The sequence below is a fragment of the Lycium ferocissimum genome, chromosome 11, assembly GCF_029784015.1.
Source record: "Lycium ferocissimum isolate CSIRO_LF1 chromosome 11, AGI_CSIRO_Lferr_CH_V1, whole genome shotgun sequence".
Taxonomy (NCBI): domain Eukaryota; kingdom Viridiplantae; phylum Streptophyta; class Magnoliopsida; order Solanales; family Solanaceae; genus Lycium; species Lycium ferocissimum.
Window position 1 is genome coordinate 22,455,459 of NC_081352.1, and position 21,891 is coordinate 22,477,349.

General features: G+C 30.4%; 1 long non-coding RNA gene across 1 annotated transcript; it reads left to right on the top strand.

The window, feature by feature from the left end:
* Positions 1–3,394: 3,394 nt before the first annotated feature.
* On the top strand, positions 3,395–19,587 carry LOC132037343 (uncharacterized). Its single transcript, XR_009409848.1, has 2 exons — positions 3,395–3,880; positions 19,518–19,587. It is a non-coding gene; the product is annotated as an uncharacterized LOC132037343 (long non-coding RNA).
* Positions 19,588–21,891: the final 2,304 nt, after the last annotated feature.

Here is a 21,891-nt window from a genome sequence, read left to right on the forward strand (position 1 = left end):
AAATAATTAACTAATTAACAATAGATAAACAAATAAAAAAAATGGAAAAAAATGGTACATTCCCAACGGTGCAAAGGTACCTGACGTCCCAAAAACGCACAAAAAAAAAAAAAAAAGCAAAACGAGTAATCCACCACAGTTATACAATGACCATGCTTAGGGTAATAATATATTTAACAATGTAATAGAAAATTCGTAGTGAAATACCTAGATTGAAGCTTTTTTTTGAGTTTTTGAAATGTGTTATACGCCGCTCTATTCCGAAATCCAACCTTAGAAACTTGTTCCTACACTTCAATATACCAAGAATATTGAGTTTTGGATTGAAAAATAACACGAAATTAGCATTTTATGGGGGTTGGGGACCACCGAATCGGGTTTAATGGCGGGTGGGGGAGGCAACGGGTCTGTGGTGGGGAAGATGGGGGACCGATATATGGTTCTCCATTTTCGTGCGTGAATACTACTAATGTAATTTTTTTTTTTTTTTGCACTAGTTTGGTTCAACTTTTTATTTTTTGTGCTACTTAAGTCGCGGATTCGTTTGGGTAAGTTACACAGGGGTGAAAAGTGGGCCAATCCCCACTAACATATTGCTGGCACGTGAGATTGGCATAGGAAAAATATGGGCTGACTTAAGGAAAAGGACGCACATCGTAGGGATTGTTTTGGATTTTATGGCGGCGGCAACATCGAAGGCAACGTGATTGCTATTTGGGTTGGTTACGAAGGAGTTCTCGAAGTACTCCTCAATTTCAAAAAGATTATCTTTTTTAACTTTTTAAAAGAGATTGATATCTTTTTATATGAAGAAATAATTTAATTTTATGAGAGAATTTACAGCCACACAAATATTTAAGGCTTGTTTTGAACTACATATTTTATAAGTCTTTCTTTATTTTTTAAATTTAATGTCAAGTCAAACTAAGATAATCTTTTTGGGATGGAGAGAGTAATATGTTGGTTAGCAGATTAACGACAAGAATTAAGGGAAGGTTAGCTTCAACAGTTCGGCTATAACATATCCAAAGGTATTAGTATATTTATGGTATGATTATTACCCTTTTCGACATGAGTCTTGTAGTAGGAGATTTGTAATTGAATATTGAGTTTAAACTGTGATATTAGGAGAGATGTAGAATATTGGGATTTAGCTCTAAGCTTGAGATTTAGGAAACTTGAGATTTGACCCATCAATTGACATAAAAATTAGATCTTGATTATAGATTCAGACTACATGGCTTATGAATAACGTGTCCATGTAATCAATTTCGGATTTGGACCGTTGATCCGAGGGGCTGGTTTGAGTTGACCAAGGATTTACTTTGACCCCGAGGTGTCCTAAAAATTATGATATTAGTTTTCCTAGACTAAATTTGATCCGTTATTTATGTTATTGTATAGATTGAGGCTATTGGAGGTCGTATGAAGAGAATTTCGCGTTTCAAGTGAGGTTTGTGCACCGTTTATAAGGCAAGTGAGGCTTAAAAGCGTTAATTTACTTGCTTTTCATAAAAAGCATATGATTTGTGTTGGATATATGCATTTAAACTATTTGGTTAGTGTGATTGGGCAAGCATGATCTAAATTGAATAATTTCAAGTGTCTAAAGTAATGACCGTATGAGTCCTTTAGCGTAGTTTCGCTTAAATAGATACTTACTATATATGTAAAAATTTGACTTGGTCTGGATTGGATATTTGTTCCACTTTATCATATCTTTAGAGGGACAGACTCCGACAGGGCCCATTGGGTTCCGCCGGAGGTGGATGCCAGAATTATAAGTGACCCGAGTAAGATTGTGGGTAAATAATCCCTACTCTGGAAGACGGGGTAAGACATGGACAAATATGTACCGTGTCTCGTGAGCATAGATTCAGATTCAGTGTATTTCATGTGTTTCTTGTTTATACTTCATGATTTCAGCTTCAGCTTTAGTGCCTGTGTATATATATACTTGTACTAGTTATTTGCTTTTATACATTATCAGGGATTTCTAAGACTTGCCCCAGGGGTAAGCTGAGAGTGTGTCGATGATCTTGCTGGGTCTTTTAGACTCACACTTGTTGATGTTTGTATGTGTGCAGGTGTGGTTAATGGCGACAGGTAGGCGATACCTGATTATTCCAGCTTTCTTCAGTCCAGTTCAGTCGAGGTGAGCCGCCATTAGATCATGACAGCCTCTTCTTCTTTAGTTGACTTAGTAGTACTCCGAGCTTCATCTCGTATCTTCGTATTCAGACTAGCAGTTCGATGACTTAAATATATTATGGGGTTTATGGGCAGACTCAATATTTGTATTTCGTTTCTGCATTTATCTTTATATTATGAGACTTTGAGTACTATTCTTCTTCATCTTTTAATTATTTGCATGATTAGTTTAGAGGGCTCGCCTCATGGATAGAAGCTCGTCAGGTGCCCTGTCGCAGCCTAAAGGTCAGATTTGGGTCACCTTCAATTCAATCCTCCAATATCCCAAAAAGATTGTCCTAGTTTGACTTGGTACGGAGTTTAAGAAATAAAGGAAGACTTTTGAAATGTGTGGTCCAAACAAACCTTAGATATTTGTGTGGCTGTAAATCATCTCATAAAGTTAAATTATTTCTAAATATAGAAAAATGTTAATCTTTTTGGGACAAACTAATCAGGAAAGTAGGATAATCTTTTAGGGCCTTTCCCACTTATAATTTTGTTTATTGTCCTTCCATCATTGTGAAATAGACATACAACATTTATCAAAATATAAGTACATTCATGAACCTGGTAAGAAAGTCTCACTTCAATTTCCTACAAAAGCATAAACATTACATCAAAATGTTAATCGTTTTGACAAACTGTATTTGTTTCAAAATATTTATTATTTCTAAGATAATAAGAAGTTATTTATTATTTTCTTAATATCTTTCCATATTATTCCAATTAGTGAATTGTTCGCTTCAAAAAAATAATTAAAAAGTAATTTAGATAATTAGTAAATTCGATGATTAAAGCTGTTAAATCCTTTTGTCAAGTTAAGTGTACAAAAGCTTTATTAAAAAAAAAAAAAAAAAAAACTAAAGTGCGCATGGTATAACACGTCTCGTGTTGTCTGCTTGTATACGAATTGATCTTCTCGCCCTTTAATTTGCGGCTGTCACGTGTTTTCTGCACCCAACTAGGAACCTTTCCCTTACCTCTCCCTACAATAAATACAATTCCAAAATTATCACTTGGAATAATCCAATTCATATTTTTGCTATAACCACTTTATTGTGTCCATCCAGAAGAAGTTTCTTATTTTTCATTTCTGTCCTCAAGGATGGAAATAACTTCATTGATGATGGAAATAACTTCATTGATGTCTTGTTCTAATCTTCTAAATTCTAGCACTAGGTGTTTCTTGATTAACCCCCCCTCAAACTCCACTAGTCTAAAACGAAAGTTAAGGCTAGTGGTTAATGCGATAAGAAATCGAGATGGTTATTATGGTGAAAGCAAGATTGTGGATGAAAACATGATAGTTCTACGAATGCGTATCAAAGAAATGAACATATCATCATCACAAGCTGGTCAATTACATAATTCTAAAAATTGGATGGAATGGGAGAAGAAGTACTATTCACATTATAATAAGGTTGTTTTTGAAATTGTAAGGTTGTTACAAATGTGCTTGATGGAGACTAGGCCAGCTTTGGCTTTAGGGATAACAACACTTTTTTCTTTGAGTGTGCCTATCTCAACTTACTTTTTGATAGTCCATGCCATCGATATTGCCAAGAGTTTAATGTAATTGCACCAATTATACTTAAAGTTTGGTGTTAATTAGCTACTTTGAAACTTGAAAGAATGGCGCATGATCTTTGATCCCCAGGATTTTAACTTGACGGTTTTGATCTTTAAGGTTCTTTATAGAGAATTCAATGTATTTCTAAATTATGAGTTCGAATCTAATATTCATTGATTTTTTTAAAAATTGGCATAAAAATGTACATTCCGTATCGAAAATATTAGTCTCGGATAAACCTGATGCCAAAACACTATCTGTTCGTCATCCTCAGGGCAATGACACACTTTCAAAATTGATTTATGCATTTCATAAAAATCCAACATTGTTTAAAGATAATGTAAAAGTCTTGTAACCTCTATATTCTTAGATTAAAATCAAATACAATAAAGTTGAATTTGATAATAGTTTCTTTTTGGATTATATTTTACTACTTTTGTTTGATGTCTTCTTTGGATTAGTTTTATGAGAAGAATCCAAAAAGAAACATAAATAAAACAGGAAAGAAAGGCATTATTTTGTCAAAATAAGGTAAATCTCTAGACTACGTTACCGTTCGTGCACATGAAGATGTAAGAACTATTTATACTAATAAGGTATGTTACTTAAATTCTCAATACATCGTATCTAAAATACGACGTCAGAGAATATGAGGAAATTCAACACGTTTAAATCAATTAAAATACGGAAAAGGCCAAATATCTTATCAACTATCGGAAATGGGCTACATTTATCTGCCACTTTCGTCAATGTTTGGGTACCATTTATGTCATCACCGTTACAAAAATGACTCATTCGTGCCATTTTTCATTAACACTGATTTTACAATACCAGATATGACATGTGGCCTCCAATTAGAGTTCCACGTTGTTTAATTCAACCAGCCCAATTTTAAATCCATAATTAATAAAAAAAAAATCGACCCAAATTAATGAAAAAATGGCATGAATGAGCCATTTTGATAACGGCGATGGCATAAATGAGTCAAACTATTGACGAGTGGCATAAATGAGTCATTTCCAATAGTTCGATGGCATATTTGAGCTTTTTCCGATTAAAATATGAAGGAGATGCTCACGTATCTTTTAGAAAAACCAACCTTAAGACACATCATAAAAAGGTTTTAAGATTAATAATAGAATATGTTTGACCTATCTTTATAAGAGTATTGATTAAAAGTAATACAGTTTATGCATAAATTTCTGATTCCAAGGCAGAGCCGAGTTTTTGAGTAGTGGCTTCTTTCGTCGTCCTGTTTTTGTCGTAGCCAAAATATACTCCCTTTGTCCGAAAAGACCACTCAAGTTTTGCTTCTAGAGTCAGTTAATCAATTAATCTTCAGAACTAAATTAGATTACATTCTTTAATATTTCTAAAGTAAAATTTGGATACTCAAAAACTATACGAAAAATATATACCATAAGTTACAATTTTTCTCATATCAATATGATAAAAAAGTACATCTAAAAATGAGATAGCAGCAAAACAAGTCATGAATGTTCTGTTGGAAATTCTTATGAAAAATACTTGATCACAAACACTTGTTGGAAATTCTTATGGAAAATACTTGATCACGAACTTTGGAAAATACTTGATCACGAACCTTGCAAGAAATTCTTAAAAGTTTGAGGCATGTCAATTAAAACACTGTCCTTAAGGATATTTCACCCGGTATGGGTGTATCCCCCAGGATTCAACAAGCTCTTCTAGTACAAAACTAGAAGCCAGAATCTAACAAAGATTTATCTCAAAGAAAATCCAAAGAATACAAAATTATATGAAGTATTTCTGCTATTTCTTTCACCCTCTAAAGATGAATCCGTAAAGTCATATATAAAGCAAAAGAGTGAGCCTTTTAGTCTTCTGCCACCGTCTACAAATTCAAGAGAAATAATGGCCATAAAGGCAATTGAAATGATCAAACTAAATTTTCAAACGTTTGGCAACTGCATTTTTCCTCTTTAATAGAATCATTAAAGCAATTCAATATTTGTATTAATTATCTTGACCAAACTTAATAACAGATGTTAGAGAAATTCCAAAATTGATTCTTATTCTTTTGAGATACTAGTAATAATTTTTTAACATGTTCGAGTCCGTAATCTTATCAAAGACCATTTCTGTATTCTTGTTCTTTTCCCCTTTCTTTCTCTATTAAAATTTCTAACAATATGCACATATAATTAACTAAACTTTTTTTTTAAAATTTTTATAATCGTGGTGTTCGGGCCAGCTTGCTTGCACCTCGACTAATTTCAGAATATACCTGTTACCTCCCACCAACAATAGGTATCAGGTAACTCTGTTCACTAAAGTTAGGACAGATTGAAAGAAATCACTGAGTGTTTTTACCTCTACTGGAATTTGAACCTGAGACCTCATGGTTCTCAACTCGATTATTTTGACCACTAGACGATACCCTTGGGTGCACATATAATTCATTAAACTAAAAAGCTACAAAACACAAACCTGTAGAATAGAAGTATATAAAGAGCAGGGGCGAATTTAAAGGCAAAATATGGGGCATGTGAACCCATGGTCTCACCGTTAATTAGGTATTTTATGTATATATTTTCTAAAATTGATATAATATTATCTGCGGACACATGTGCTGCAAAAAGGCTAAATGGTGCACTTGGTTGAATGCTAAGTTGTTTACCTTGAGAACTAGGGATAAATTCCCACTTAACATATTTTTTCCTTCTTTTCTTAAGTGGTTCACTCGTATTCTAAAAATCTTAGATTCACCTTTGATAAAGAGAAAGTAACATTTGTGCACATGACCAAAGCGATGATGTTACCTTAGTATTGAAACTTTATAAAGAGTATATAACGCTATATGTCATTATTTTCCTACAATCATTCACATTTTAGATTCAAAAGGCAAAGGTATATATCCTAAGTTTTAGAAAAAAATGGATTTTTATTTTGAAAGTCTAGGTTTATACTCAAGTAATTAACACTTTTATCATAATCGTTAAAGATATTTAGAATTTTTTACTTGAAATATTTTTCTTAGGGTCTATATACCAATAAATACTCTTATCCTTACTAATCAAATTTATTAAAATTTTAGGTTTGAGAGATTTTTGTCAAGATCTATGAACCAACTAGTACTCTTATAGACTTTTATTTTTCCTCTACGAATTTAAATTAATTAAATAACAATTTAATTTTTGAAATTTAAATAACTATTTATTTCCTTCAAATTGGTATCAGAGCATGCTTGAGATCCTATAAGAGTCTTGTGTGAGAGCTGACGCATATAAAAAAAAAGTATGAATATTCCATCTTACCTAATTGTCCACTTTTGGTGTTTGATGACAAAAGTAATTTTCATAAAACATACCAACAAAATTAAAACACATAACAGATTTGGGTTTTCAGTATACGCACGATTTTGGGCTTAATTTAAGATAGAGAAAATTTTGATTATTGAACCCCACGATTTTTGGAACTTGATTTCAGTTTCCTTCTTCATCAAAATTCCTTTTTAATTTTAAAATTTCCTCTCTATGCCACTATTTGCGATTTTCATTAAAGTTTTCATCCTTCACTCAACCTCAATCATGAATTCATCTTCATCAACCCACGAATTTCTCGTTTTCAGTTTAGTAACAGACCACTTTCAACAGTGGTCTAGTTTATTTTTGTTTTGGTTTCCATTTGCTGTGTGGAAAATATTACTAAAAAAACTCTCTCTCTCTCTCAACTTCACCCATGATTTCATTCTGTTGTCATTTTAATTTTTTAATAGAAGAACCAAGTTTTTTTTTTTTTTTTTAAAAAAAAAAAAAAAGAAAAAAAAAACTTCAATGTAAGCCATTAAAGGAGATAGAAGCTCGAGTTTGAAAAATCGATTTGCCGTAAATTAAATTTCTTTTGAGTGGGTGATATCTCAAAAGAACTAGAATGTTGAGGAGAGTTCGAATCTAGAATTCCGGGCTATTTGGATAAGATTTGAACTAGTTTTGACTGATTTTCTACCTAGTTCTTGTGTAGTAAATTGTGTAGTTAATTTTAAATAGGTATGAAATATGTATGAATATTGTACATATATATATATATATATATATATATATATATATATATATAGGTCATCTGAAAGCTTTATTAAGAAATTGTGCCTTATTTTTAAAGTTTTAACCTGAATATATAATATTTGTATAACATGTGTATGTAAACATGTAGTATACTTCTTCCCCTTTTGTCAAATATATATATAAATTGTATGTATGTGTATAAGTGTAAGATTGTTTGTCTATACACTTCTTCCTCCTTTGTGTCAAATATACATAAATTGTATGTTATATGTTTATATATTATATGTTCTGTGCATAATTTATGAATCACTCATTCAAATATATTGTTTTGTGTATAATATTTTTGATTGCAGGTATTTGAGGGAGATAATAACCAATATCTGATATTTGATTGTTGGTCATAACAACATTAGGTTTAAGGTATGGAGATTTACCAATGAGAAACCGTGAAAATTTGGATTGTATAATCAAGAAGATAAGGGAGAAGAAGAGGTTTCCAAGATCACTCGAAAAGCTGCTAAAGAAGACAGGAATATTTAAGATCACGTGTTCACGCAATAGCAATATGCTACTTTCATTCATATTTCATACAGTTATCTCATAGTGTATTACTTATGAATTCAAATCAGGTGTTTACTGGCATAACAATAGGAATAAAAATCTCACCACATGTATTATAGCTGAATGTAATATGTATATGATATGTATAATATATAGGTGGATCGAGGTGAATATTCTATCAAAGTTATATTATAATTGTATGCTGAGTTGTATGAAAATTGTATTTTAAGTTTGAATGTTGTTATAGTTGTATTAAATTTGTATGAATATTGTATGATCGTTGTATATACTGTTGTGTAGTTGTATTAAATTTTCAGAAACCAACATGATCATTATATGAAATTTATATAGTTATATACACATTTCATATAGAATCTATACAATGTTGTATACGAAATTGTGAACGAGATTTGAAGCAATAAGCGAGATTTGACGTGTGGTTTTTCCAGAAACCTAACATGAGCTTTATACAAAATTTATACAGTTACATACATATTTCATATCGATTTTTTATACTTTTTATACACGATTTTCCAGAAACCTAACATGAACTTTATACAAAATTTATGCAGTCAGATACATATTACAAACCGATTTTATACAGTTTTTTTTACACGAAATTTGTTTTTTGAGAAATCTAACATAAAATTTATACAAAAGTTATACAAAGGATATACATATTTCGTACAGATTTTATACAGTTTTTATACACGAAGTTTATTTATTTTTCCAGAAACCTAACACGATACTTTATACAAAATTTATACAGTAATATACACATTTTATACTTATTTTATACAATTTTCATACCGAAATATGTAAGTAACTGTATTTCGTATATTCAAAATTAGATATCTCTCGCATTTTAGGCTTTTCCAGTTTTCAAACAGCTCCGAATTTGACTATGTGGCATTATATTGTATTGTTAGGCATTCGAACATAACATCATAGTTGGGTTCGTTAATATATTACAAATCGAAAGAACTATATAAAAGCTGAGGAAGATAGATACTTCACAAGAAAATGGAAAAGTACTCTCTCGTCCAAAAAAATAAAAATTCATAAATCCAGACCACGAAAAAAATATTAAAACTGACATAGATTTACATTTCAACAATGAATTTACACCATAAAGTTCACAACTACAACAACATACAATTAAAATATAATTTTCATACAACATTAATACAATTTCTAAAATACAGTATTCTAATATGAAAATTCAACCAAAATTAACTCTAATCTTCACCAAACACCCTCAAAATTGAGATATAAGTTCATAAAGATATTCTCAATTGTTTGCAACAATACCCAATCCCAAATATAATAGTTTTAGAAACCCGAATTTCAAAACAAAGCTTCGATGAAATTCATTATTGAATTTGCTAAAGAAGGAAAGAGAAAAGAGATGAGTAAAGAGAAGAGTAAAGAGAAAAGTCTCTCTTGCAAGTTCTCGTCTCTCTTTTCTTATGAATCATAACTATATTATCCTCTCTTTTCCTGTATCAACAACGACGATGAGACGCATCTTTGATGAGATTGGATTAGTGAAAAAATAATGAAGGAAAACGGAGAAGAAAAATTGGATTTTTGGGGATGGAGAAAATTAGGAATGAATTGGCACTGATGTTGGATTCGTGAACAATGATGGAAAAGATAAGGGATAAAATTGGATATTTTGTGAAGGGGGGAGAGAATTAGGGACAAATATCACGTTGATTGCATGATTAGCGTAACTTTATTAGGGCTAAAAAATTTGTCTTTTTAATTTTCTATGCCTTTGTATATGTTTCTTAAAATTTCTATCGATATGTTTTGAAAACTGAAAACTCTCGTTACGTTTCTTAATATTTTGTGCTTATTATTAAGTATACATACGTTGTTTTCCCTTTTTCAGGGTCTATACACCAATTAATACTCTTACCCCTGCTAATCACACATTTAAAATTTTTAGGCTTGAGAAATATTTGTCAAGTTCTATGAACCAACTAATACTCTTATAGACTTTTTTTTCCTCTAAGAATTTAAATTAATTAAATAACTATTTAATTGTTGGAATTTAAATAACTAGTTATTTCTTTCCAATTAGTATCAGAGCATATTTCATATCCTATTAGAGCCTTGTGTGAGATCCGAAGCATATAAAAAAATATACGAATATTCTATCTTACCTAATTATCCCGTTTGTTGTGTTTGATGGCAAAAGTAATTTTGAGAGCCAGATGAAGATTTTTTAAATGTTGTTGAATTATAGTCCGTTATTAATAAAATTCGTGAAAATTCCAAGAGGCATAGCATTGACGGGTGAAGTAGCTACACGATTAGGAAAAAAAATAGTCATACAAGGCACACTACTACATCAACAAGAAGGTCGAATTGTATGTAACTTCTTCTTTTTTTGCTCTATTTTTTTGTGTATGGCGCAATTTTTTATGTTGTGGTTTTTAGGATTAGATGTGAATTTCCCAAAGATTTCTGGTTACATTTTTTTTTCTTTCACCATTCCCTCCAACTTTAATAGATAAAATTTATTAGAATATTTGATGAAAACTAAAAATGATTACTTTTGATAAACTTAATGGACCAAATTTACTCAACAGTATTCTTAAAAAATTACTTTAAACCTATCCCCAAAAAGCAAGGATCATTTGTTATTCCCTTTGTTTAATACTCCCTCCAGATCATAAAGAGTGTCCACTTAGCCTTTTTTTCTTCGGTTAAAAAGAGTGTTCACTTATCAAATCAAGAAAGAATTAACCTTATTTTTTTAGATTTTTCCCTGTTAAGTGTTATGTGATCAAATCCCAATACATATTTAATTAGGGACAGTTTAGTCAAATTACACGTAATATTCATTTTTTTTTTTTACGTTGGTTGGAGCCTTGGAGAAAAAGTTCTACGTCAAACACAACTTATTATATAATATTAATAGTCGTAGAACTCAAATGATATTATTTATCTTCAAAAGATTCTTACACTTTGATAATTTATGTCCCTACCAGAATCAATTCTCTTAGTCATGAATGTACTATTGAAATATTCTTTAACTTCAACAACTGTTAAATTCCGCCTACAACTTTTCCAGTTATTATCTCAGTTGTTTTGTTTCGATCGTTGTCAAATAGATAGCTGATATACGTATAAAAAAGTAGAAAGTATATTCATGAACTTAGCCTTGTAATTCAGAAAGAAGAAAAGTCGACATCCACTCGTACTTTCATTAGTTTGACTGGGTACAAAATTTTAAAAAATAAAAAATATTTCAATCGTATAATTTAAACTAAAGATATGTGTAATATATCAAAATACTCATTGAATTTTATAGTATGTAACATGCCACAGGGGATATTAAAGTTAAAGGATAATTATCAAATATAAAAGTGATCATAAAAAAGAGAGTAAGATATATAAATTAAAATATAAAAAATATTTTTCAAAGAAATATAATGGTTGGATTCTGTTCAACAGCTCAAGGACTTGGAGCACATCTTTTGTTCTTTCCACTGCTTGAAGTGATTGTTACGACCACGAAGAAACGACAAATCCCAACTACGGATATATAAGAGCCAAAACGGCTAAGGGCAGAAAGGAACAAATAAAGTTAGCTTACAAAATAAAGCAAAGGGGCACAACATAAACCTCTTCCAGAGAAGGAAGCAGAAAAAAAATGCAAATGATGGAAGGATTGCCAAGGGGACTCTAAGACCATATATACTAATTACTTTTAATAATTTTAAAAGACAAATAATATAGAATCACATCTCGTCCTGTCGATTTTGTCTATGAATTGGCTTCCCTGCTATCACGGCTCACGAGCAATCATCTCAACACCCCCCGATCTATAAATACAATTCCAGAATTATCACTTGGAATAATACAAATCATATTATTGTTAATTCTTTTCCATGTCCAACAAACAATCAGAGTCGTCTCCTTTTCTCCTTTTAGCTTTATCAAGTAGTTTATTCAAACGTTGTAAACTCATTCGTACCTTAAAATTCAATTGTTCTTTGTTTATAAGGGAATGAAAATAACTTCATCGATCTCTTGTTCCAAACTTTTAAATTTTAGTACTAGGTGCCTGTGGATAGATCTCCCTCGAGTCTCACTTGCCTGAAACGAAAGTAAAGGCTAGTGGTTAAAGTAAGAAGAAATAATCGAGATGGTTATTATGGTGGAAGCTATTAACTGAACAGAATCTTCAGATAATGTAACAACTACAGGATGCATTGTGAATTGACCTTCGATACCAATTTTTAATCCACTTATAAAGGACAAAATATTAGTAACATAATGCAACAAGTAGTAACAACTATGTACAGCATACTTTGTGGACGGTATAATACTGAACTTGCATTCACACATAAGAAGACTTTGAATTATCAAATTAAAGTCTTCATCCATGATTAATTCTCTTAGTCATGAATGTGCTATTGAAATATTCTTTACTTTCAACCGCTGGTAAATTTGGTTTCGATCAACTTCCGCCTACAACTTTTCCGGGTATTTTCTTAAGTGTTCTCTTTCTATCATTATATTGTCAAATCCATACCCGACATACTTCCTAAAAAAAAAAGCATATTCATGAACTTAACCTTGTAAATAAAAAGAAGAAGAAAAGTTATTAATTGTTTCTCCGATTTGACCAAGCACGGAATTTAAAATAAATTAAATAAATATTTTAGTTTTATACTTTTAAATTAAAGACATGTATATACCGAAATGTCATTGGGAGTTTACAGGCTTTAACATGTCAAGTGAGTTGAAAAAAAAAAATCTATATCTATATAAAATATAAAGCTAGGCATAAACAATCCTATGTGGCACCTCTCTATGGCCTCTATTGACATTTATCTTTTTTCTCCTTTTTTTTTGACAATTTTGCCTTCATTTCTCTACATAATTTACTAAATAATTGAATTAAGAAAAGCCCTAAATAAGCTATTGAATTAACAAAAGCCTTAAATAACCTTTGCCGTTTAACCCTCTGTGATCCCACGTACAACTAATTAATCCCAATTCGCAAGTAACCCTCTGTTGATTCACATAACAGCAATATTTACTCATAATAATCAACGTAAAGCCGTTTTTTTTTTCTTGATAATTAATTAGAAACTGATAATTACAATAAATTTCATTCCTCTGCCTTTTGATACTCTATTTCATGACCTATATATCTTCTTATTCTTCTTCTCTTTTTGGGTAAGCTATTCCCCTTGTGTTATTCATTTTTGGCTATGCATTAGGAGTATTTTTTTAAAAAAAATTGTGGATGATTTTATTTGTCGTAATTCTCATTCAGTAAATTAATTTTTAGTATTTCTTTACAATTCTTATTCATAGTCTATCAATTTTTGTGATGTATTTTCTTGTAGGGATAAAGAAGAGGAGGGAGGAGGAGAAGACCAAATGGTGGACAAATGAAAAAGAAGACTAGAAAATGACTATGGGGAAATTTGACAATATCCACAAGTAGCGTTCTTCATATTTGACTTTGCGAAAAAAGTTATTTCACATCTCTTTTGGACCACATGCAAGGTATGTAATTTTCTTATAATCTGAATAGTTAGATTACTTAATTTTATTCATACTAATTTTTTATTTGTTTTTTTTTTATTTGTTCATTGTTTTCACTCCGTAACTAATTCCTCTTTCTTTCTTTGTTTTTCATTATTTTAGTAGGTGATTATTGGAGATGTGATAAACTGTCAAATAATACGACCGTTAGAATTGTCTATAGAAATTAGTTGGTTATTTGTCTGATTGCCATTATTTTTGCATGCTAAATGGTTTGGTTTTAGTATTAACATATCATGTCCGTAAAATTAAATTCCATTTCTGAATATACTACCGAAACCGAATTGAATATTTTTATCCGTATGGCTATTATAGCTATAAAACAAATTCTTCAAAATTTTAGTTATAATTTTACCTTTTTTAGTACTCTTTAAAATTTATACAAAAGTTACATAACTTTCATTGATAAAGTATATTAAGTTGTATTTTACATAAAAGTATATGCTTCAAATAACACAGTGTATGAATTAGCTAATAGTTCGACATTAAACGGAAGTCAGCCCTTTTTTTATCATAAAAAAAAAGTTTATATAAAAATTCATTATTGGGAACTAACAGTCATTTCGGATTCAAATTCACTGATATATCAACTGTTTGCTTTCATTAGTAAAGTCCACCAAATGGATGTTGCCATTTTTTTTTTTTTTTTGATAAATTTCAAAAGTTTCTACTAAAGAAAAAGTTGTACTATTAAAGAGCTCAAGTTTAAAGCATAATTAAAATGCTTCAGCTCACATGTTAACAAATAATCGAGGCAAATCCACCTTTTTAGATATTCTATATATTAATGTTAGTACCCTTATAAGTTTAAATAGTTTGTGTATACACATACACATATGAATGAAAACATTTTCTTATTTTATATTTTAAACATGTATTACGTCGTTTACAGAGAATTAAATAAATCAGATTATCTATTAGGTTTGCCTTACAGTTTTTCATTACTTTTTCTAACTTCCACTCAAGTTGACATTAAATGAGTTTCAAATTCGATTATAATGTTTCTCAATATTCTTTCAGTTAAATCTCACTCAATATTCTTTTAGTTAAAATATTATGTATAGATTATTTAAAGAATCATGAAAAGATGTTTTATTAAAAAATATTGAACATTAATATCTATTCGTATTTATATCTTTGTTATAGCCGCGTGTAGCGCGGGCAAAAAGACATTAGTATAATATAAAGGTAGGCAAAAGAAGAGTGATGTGACACCTCTCTTTGGCCAAGGATCCTATTTATCTTTTTTCTCCTTTTTGCCTTTTTCTTCAATTTTCTAAATTATTTTATTTCAAAAAGTCATCTCCATAACTCACACCTCCTTATCCCCGTAACTTCTCCTCTAAATTAGTTAATAATATTCATAACTCACATTAAATTACCATAACTACAGAGAAGGTTACTTCCTCTACTTATTTTTTAGGCTATTTAATTTGCATGTAATGAGCATTAGAAAGAAAGAAGCATGGTTACGGCAACAATTCGAAAGAGAGGGTATATGCTTTTTTTCTAAATAACTCTCATTAATTTTAATTCTTAATTAGTCTCATTAATTTCGTTTCTACTTATTTTCTTTTGGAGTTACTTCGGTTTATAAGAATTCTGACGTTTTGAAAAGAAAAGGTAACGCGCGGAGGTTAGATGATCATTCATCTGCCCCTCTTTACTATCTTTACATATAAACACAACAACATTTTACTAAGGATCTTAATCTTTGAAATCTTCTCTAACATAATTTTTCTACTTCTTTGCTTCTTTTATGTACTTTCTATAAAGACAAAAATATGATAGTATTGATAAAAGAATATTTGAGGTAAGTTCTGGTATATGATCACACCATTAAGAAGATTGATTAACTTTTGTTCTTCATTTTCAATGTGATGTTCCACGATCTTAAATATAACGCAAAAGTTAATCTTAGGGATTTTATGAATTTTATTTCATCATTTGCATGCTCTCTTATACATTGCCATTACATGTTGATTTTTTTTTTTTTTCATTCATTCTTTTGATTTGTCAGGTTTTTGGAGTAATGATGCCTCTTTTTGTCGCTATGAACAGGGATCAATGACAAACTTCAAGACTCTGCGATTGAGAAGAGACTGAATTACATGCACTGCTACTTTTACTTAACAGTTAGCGGTAATGTATTCCATCATAGCAATTTTTGTTACCAAAAATTGCACCACTTTAAATACTATTTCTCCAAGCTTAATTAAATGGAATATATAGCATGGATGCATATGAATGTTTGGAATATCTAACATTGTACTCCTAATAGTTGGTGACAACAATCCAAGAAAAGAGGTTTTAAATTATAAAATTACATCGTGGAATTCAATTTCTTCAATTTGTGTTCCCCTGTGCAGGAAGAAAACTATATGTTTGATTATCTTCTAGCTTATTGTGATGCTCATGATGGAAGATGGGAAAAAGAGGAGGACTAGCAGACTTCTAGGCTGAAGCCTCTGAAGAAGAAGTGAACACTATTTACTCGCGCTTTTAGATCGATGAAAATGTAGTCCAAGGGACAAATCCAAGACTTTGTGACGTTTGTTGGACCAAAGTGAATAGAACATGACACTTATCCACGTAAAGAAATATTAGGTAGTCACATTATGGGCATTAGCAAAAGTAAATGTTAAAGATATTTCGGAATTTAGTCTAAATTAATCTCTATCCAAACAGATCTTAACTATATAATTAAAAGAAGGTAAAATGAACTATATAATCTGTTATATTCTAATTTTTTCAACAAGTGCTTTCAATAATTGGTCGTGATATACGATGGATTAAAAAAACTATATGTGAAACCCAAAGCAACAAAGAAATTATTGCAGTTAATAAAGGTTTAAAAAAAATAATTCAATGTTCAGTTGTATTCTAATAATAGTTCATCTATGTTCTAATTCTAATTAAAGTATTTATATACGTGAATATTATCAATTATATTTATATACTTAGTAAAATTTCATCTCCTTTTATCTTGACTAAAGTTATAAGAATAATATTTCTAAATTCACTTTATATATTATTTATTATAACCGCGCGAAGCGCGGACAAATTAACTAATATATATATATATATATATATATATATATATATATATAAAGCTGGGAATAACACGGTGACGTGGCACCTCTCATTAATCAGGAATTGTATTTATCTTTTTTTGTGTTTTTTATTTTTTTTTTTTTTTTTTTTTTTAACCTTTTTCTCCTAAAATTTCTGTTCTACATATTCTTAAAAAAATGTAAAAGTGGCAAAATAACGAGTAGAATTAGTAACGTTAAAAGATGACTACAATGAGTATTAAAAGCATTAGTATTAAAGATGACTATAATGAGTTTTAAAAAGTGAGTAACGCTTTTGAGGCATTTTAGTGATAAATGTCCCTAATTACAATTAATCATTTTTAACGTAAATTGCTAAAACGTGGTGTGGCACAAGCATATATATATATATATTTGATTGACTACCCCATCTTCTTATTTTGGTGATAAATTTCCGATTACTAAGCTAGCTGTTGGTGAGTACTTTCTTTTGTTTTTATTTGTATCATTATACATACATACATACATACATACATACATATATATATATATATATATATATATATATATATATATATATATATATATATATATATATATATATATATATATATATATATATATATATATATATATGTATATTTTATTTTGTTTATTTCTCTTTCATTTCCTCTAAACAAGCATGAATTAAAGTTATATGTTCATTGAATTTTATAGAGGGACACGTGACAATTTTGTTATGGGATCATATAAAATGATAATATGGAGGAGATTCGGATGATTTTTCAATCTGATGAAGTGTTTCCTCTTATTCATGTCCTTGAGATTTTTATTATTATTTTACTGAATTTGTAATAGGCTTTCTGTCTAAGTGATTATCATCAGAAGGTTTTATCTATTATTTGATGTCCTTGATGTTAGTTAGAAATAACTTGCGTCATACCTATGTAGCATAATACCGACAATTATTAATATTGTGTTTTCTTTCATATACTGATTGAGTCCAGTAGATTACAGGGACTATGAAGAAAAGATTATGATTGAACTGAAGAGTTGAGGGGAAGTAGAGTGGAAGATGATGATGATGATGATCTAAAAGGGTAAAAAGAGGCGACACAGAAGGGTTTTATCCATGGTTCAGTTGACCTTTTTGTATGGAGCTCTCTTAATTATCATGCTAATTATGTGATATAAATAAAGTAGAAAAACAATATAGCTGATGTTGAGGCCAATAATGATCTATTTTTGCACAAATTTTATCTTGCACTCTTTATTGAAATCTATAAGTAATATGGTCAACACCTATTCATCCCTGCCCCCCTCATTTTTTATATTTAATATGAAGTATATTTAAATATCTTTGTATTTCTACGTTTACTATTGGGAATTGGTGGAAGAAAAGGGAAATTTTATTTTTGGAAAATGAAAGGGCAGGGAAGTAAGAAAGTTTTTTTTTTTTTTTTTTTTTTTTTTTTTTTTTATAAACAAAGAAGAAAGAAAAGTCAAAGACATGGAGTAACGGAAAAAGTTAAGACATAAATTACAGAAGAAATTTTTGCAGTTTTATTTTATGGATTCGATTTCGCTTTTACCCCCCCTTTTTTTCATGTTTCTTAGTTTTTTTTTCTTATTTTCGCGCGGACGCGTACACTACTGTCAAATAAATTCTCTATTTAATTTGCGGCTGTCACACGACTCATGTGCAATAATCGTCTCAAAGCTGCGGTTAAGTGAATTATGCACCCAAGAAATAACTTTTTTCCTCCTCTCCCCTCTATAAATACAACTCCAAATTAATCACTTGGATTAATACAAATCATATTTTTGTCAATTCTTTGTCGTGTCCACCAATAAAAAATTAGAGTCATCTCTCTCTCTCCCTTCAACTTTGTCGATGGAGTAGCTTATTCAAACGTTTCAAACTCATTCGTACTCTAAATTAAATTTGTTTTTTTGCTGATCAAGAAATGGAAATAACTTTATCGATCTCTTGTTCTAAGAATACAAATTTTTATACCAGGCGCTTGTGGATCGATCCTCCCTCAAGTCCCACTAGCCTGAAACGAAAGGCGAGGCTAGCGGTTAATGCGAGAAGAAATCAAGATGGTTATTATGGTGAAAGCAACATTGTGGATGAAAATATGATAGTTCTACGTATGCGTATCAAAGAAATCAACATATCATCATCACAAGCTGGTCAATTACATAATTTTAAAAATTGGATGGAATTGGAGAAGAAGTATTATTCACATTATAATAAGGTCGTTTTTGAAATTGTAAGGTTGGTACAAATGTGCTTGATAGAGACTAGGCCAGCTTTGGCTTTAGGGATAGCAGCACTTTTTTCTTTAAGTGTGCCTATCTCAACTTACTTTTTGATAGTCCATGCCATGGATATTGCCAATAGTTTACTGTAATTGCACCAATCATACTTAAAGCTTGGTGTTTAGCTACAAATTGAAAGAATGGCACATGATCCTTGATCCCCAGGATTTTAACTCGACGGTTTTGATCTTTAAGGTTTTTTACATTGAATTCATTGTATTTCCATAATTATGGGTTCACATTTAATATTCATCCATTTTTTTTTTTTATGTTGGCATAAAAATGTACATTCCGTGTCGAAATATTAGTTTGGAATACATTCCGTGTCGAAATATTAGTTTGGAATAAACCTGATGCCAAAACACTGCCTGTCCTTCATCCTCTGGGCAGTGATACACGTTAAAATTTTATTTATAAACTTTATAAAAGTCTCACTACAAAAAAGGCGTAAATTACGGAGGTTTAATAGCGTGGGTCAGCTTTGATTTTAGTTTCCTGCTTCGATTTTACTTTAATTTTAGTTTTCTGCTTCGATCTTAGAACGAAGCTTCGATTTACACCGATTTTAAACGAAGCTTTATGTTTGTATTTACTTTGATTTTAGTTTTATGTTTAGATTTTATTTCAATTTTAGTTTTCTGCTTCAATTTAATTCGAAATCTAGAACAAAGCTTTATGTTCGTATTTTAAGCTTCGATTTACTTCATCTTTTCACATAGGTATTGTTTGATTTCACAATTTTAGCTATTGTTCGATTTCGCAATCTTAGGTATTGTTCAACTTCCCATAGCTGTTGATTTATATTGGTTTCTCTCTCTCTCTAATTTGATTTTTTCTTCACAGGTTAGACTTTGCTTCCTATGTCTCTCAAGCTTTAGGTTAAACTTTCTCTATTTTGCATCTGCTTGTTTTGTGTCTTCTAATCATCATGGAGTTAGTTTATTTTTGATGCTTAAGTTCAAACTATTCCCTGTATTATTTTTGGTTAAGTATTGTTCAGTGAGCCTAAAAGATCCATAGATGTGCTTATGATTGTGAACAATTGATCTAGTTCCAAAATAGTTTTAAGTCTGGTCCTTTCTCTTAGGATTAACAATATATGATTCCATGTTTTGTTTGTTTGACATTGAGCTTAACTCATTATGTTGTTAAGCTTAACTCTTTCAACTCTTCAGCGATTCCATGTATTGGTAGGTTACACTAACACACCATATAGTGTACAGATTTATGATGGTGTGGGGTAAACACATTGTATGATTTTGTTGATTGATTTATATTTGTTGTCCAATTTGAGTCCAGGCTAAAGTTGCCTGGCAGTTGATTGTATCAATACATGGTGATTCTGTTTCTGGTGCCTAATTATCTTAACTCCATAACTTAAAGGTTGTTAATTCATCTCATCACCTGAACTGAAAACTTCACCTTTTTTGAAAGATAAAAGAAAAAAGGTTTATTTAATATTAATGAGCATGAGTTCCTGCTATGATTGGGAGTACTAAAAGGTTTAAAGAGGTTGAGGAAAAAGTTTAAATTGGAAACCAAATAAATACAATGCTGTCTCAAGTAATTCAATCCACAACCAGTGCGAAGCTAATGCCCATGGATATGAGCCATATGAGTATATTGTCCATATAAATTGTTGAATACTCTCAAAGCCTACATGATAATGAAGGAAGGGTCAATACCCGAACAGTTTGCCAAGATCTTTGGTTCTCCTCCTACAACGGTAAAAAAATTTGCTCATTTTAATTATCTGCTTGATTTACTGGTCTCTTCACTTCCCTACAATTTTCTTGACTGCCCACTTACTAAATTTTAGTTTTCTGTTTGGTTTTAGGAAGGGTTTTTCTAAATGTGCATAACTCTTAGTTCCTGCTATTAATTTTTTTTTTTTTTTTTTGTCCTGAGGGTTGACTAGAAATTTTCAATATGAAAGCTTTTACCCCTTGTTTTAAAAAGATAGTTATGAACGGAGTAAACGACTAAATTCTCTGTAATGCTAGCTAAGCTATTGCTTTTTCTCGGGCTGAACTTTAAACATTCTATTATGTATAGAAATAGAGCAGTGCTGTACTTAAAGGATTGAAACTATACGGCTTGAGTTGCGGAAAGGGAAAAGAAGAGAGAGAGAGAGAGAGTAGTATTTATCCTGCTAGGTTTTTTTTTTTTTTTTTTTTTTTTTTTTTTTTTAATTAACTTCAGTACATTGTTTAGTTATGTAATTTAAGTGTCTGCTGGTTATGGAGTTCTTCTGTCGCACATGAATTGGTTACTGTTGGTTTATGTTTATGGACTAATTTAAACTAATTTCAAATTTAAATCGAATTTTATGTTCTTACTTTTTCTGAGTCTTTGCTAAATACTTCAACTATTGAAATCAAGAAGTTATAATTGGTCAAATGCTTTTCATTTCATGAAGTAAACATGTGGTTCTTATCTTTAAACCTTTCTAGGTATTTCTTTTTCCTTTTGTAGTAATTGGATGTTATCCTTTTATAGGTAACTACTTTGTCTTCCCTGTTCCTTTTGGCTTCTGATTGTTAGGAAGCTAGGAGATTCAAATTTTAGG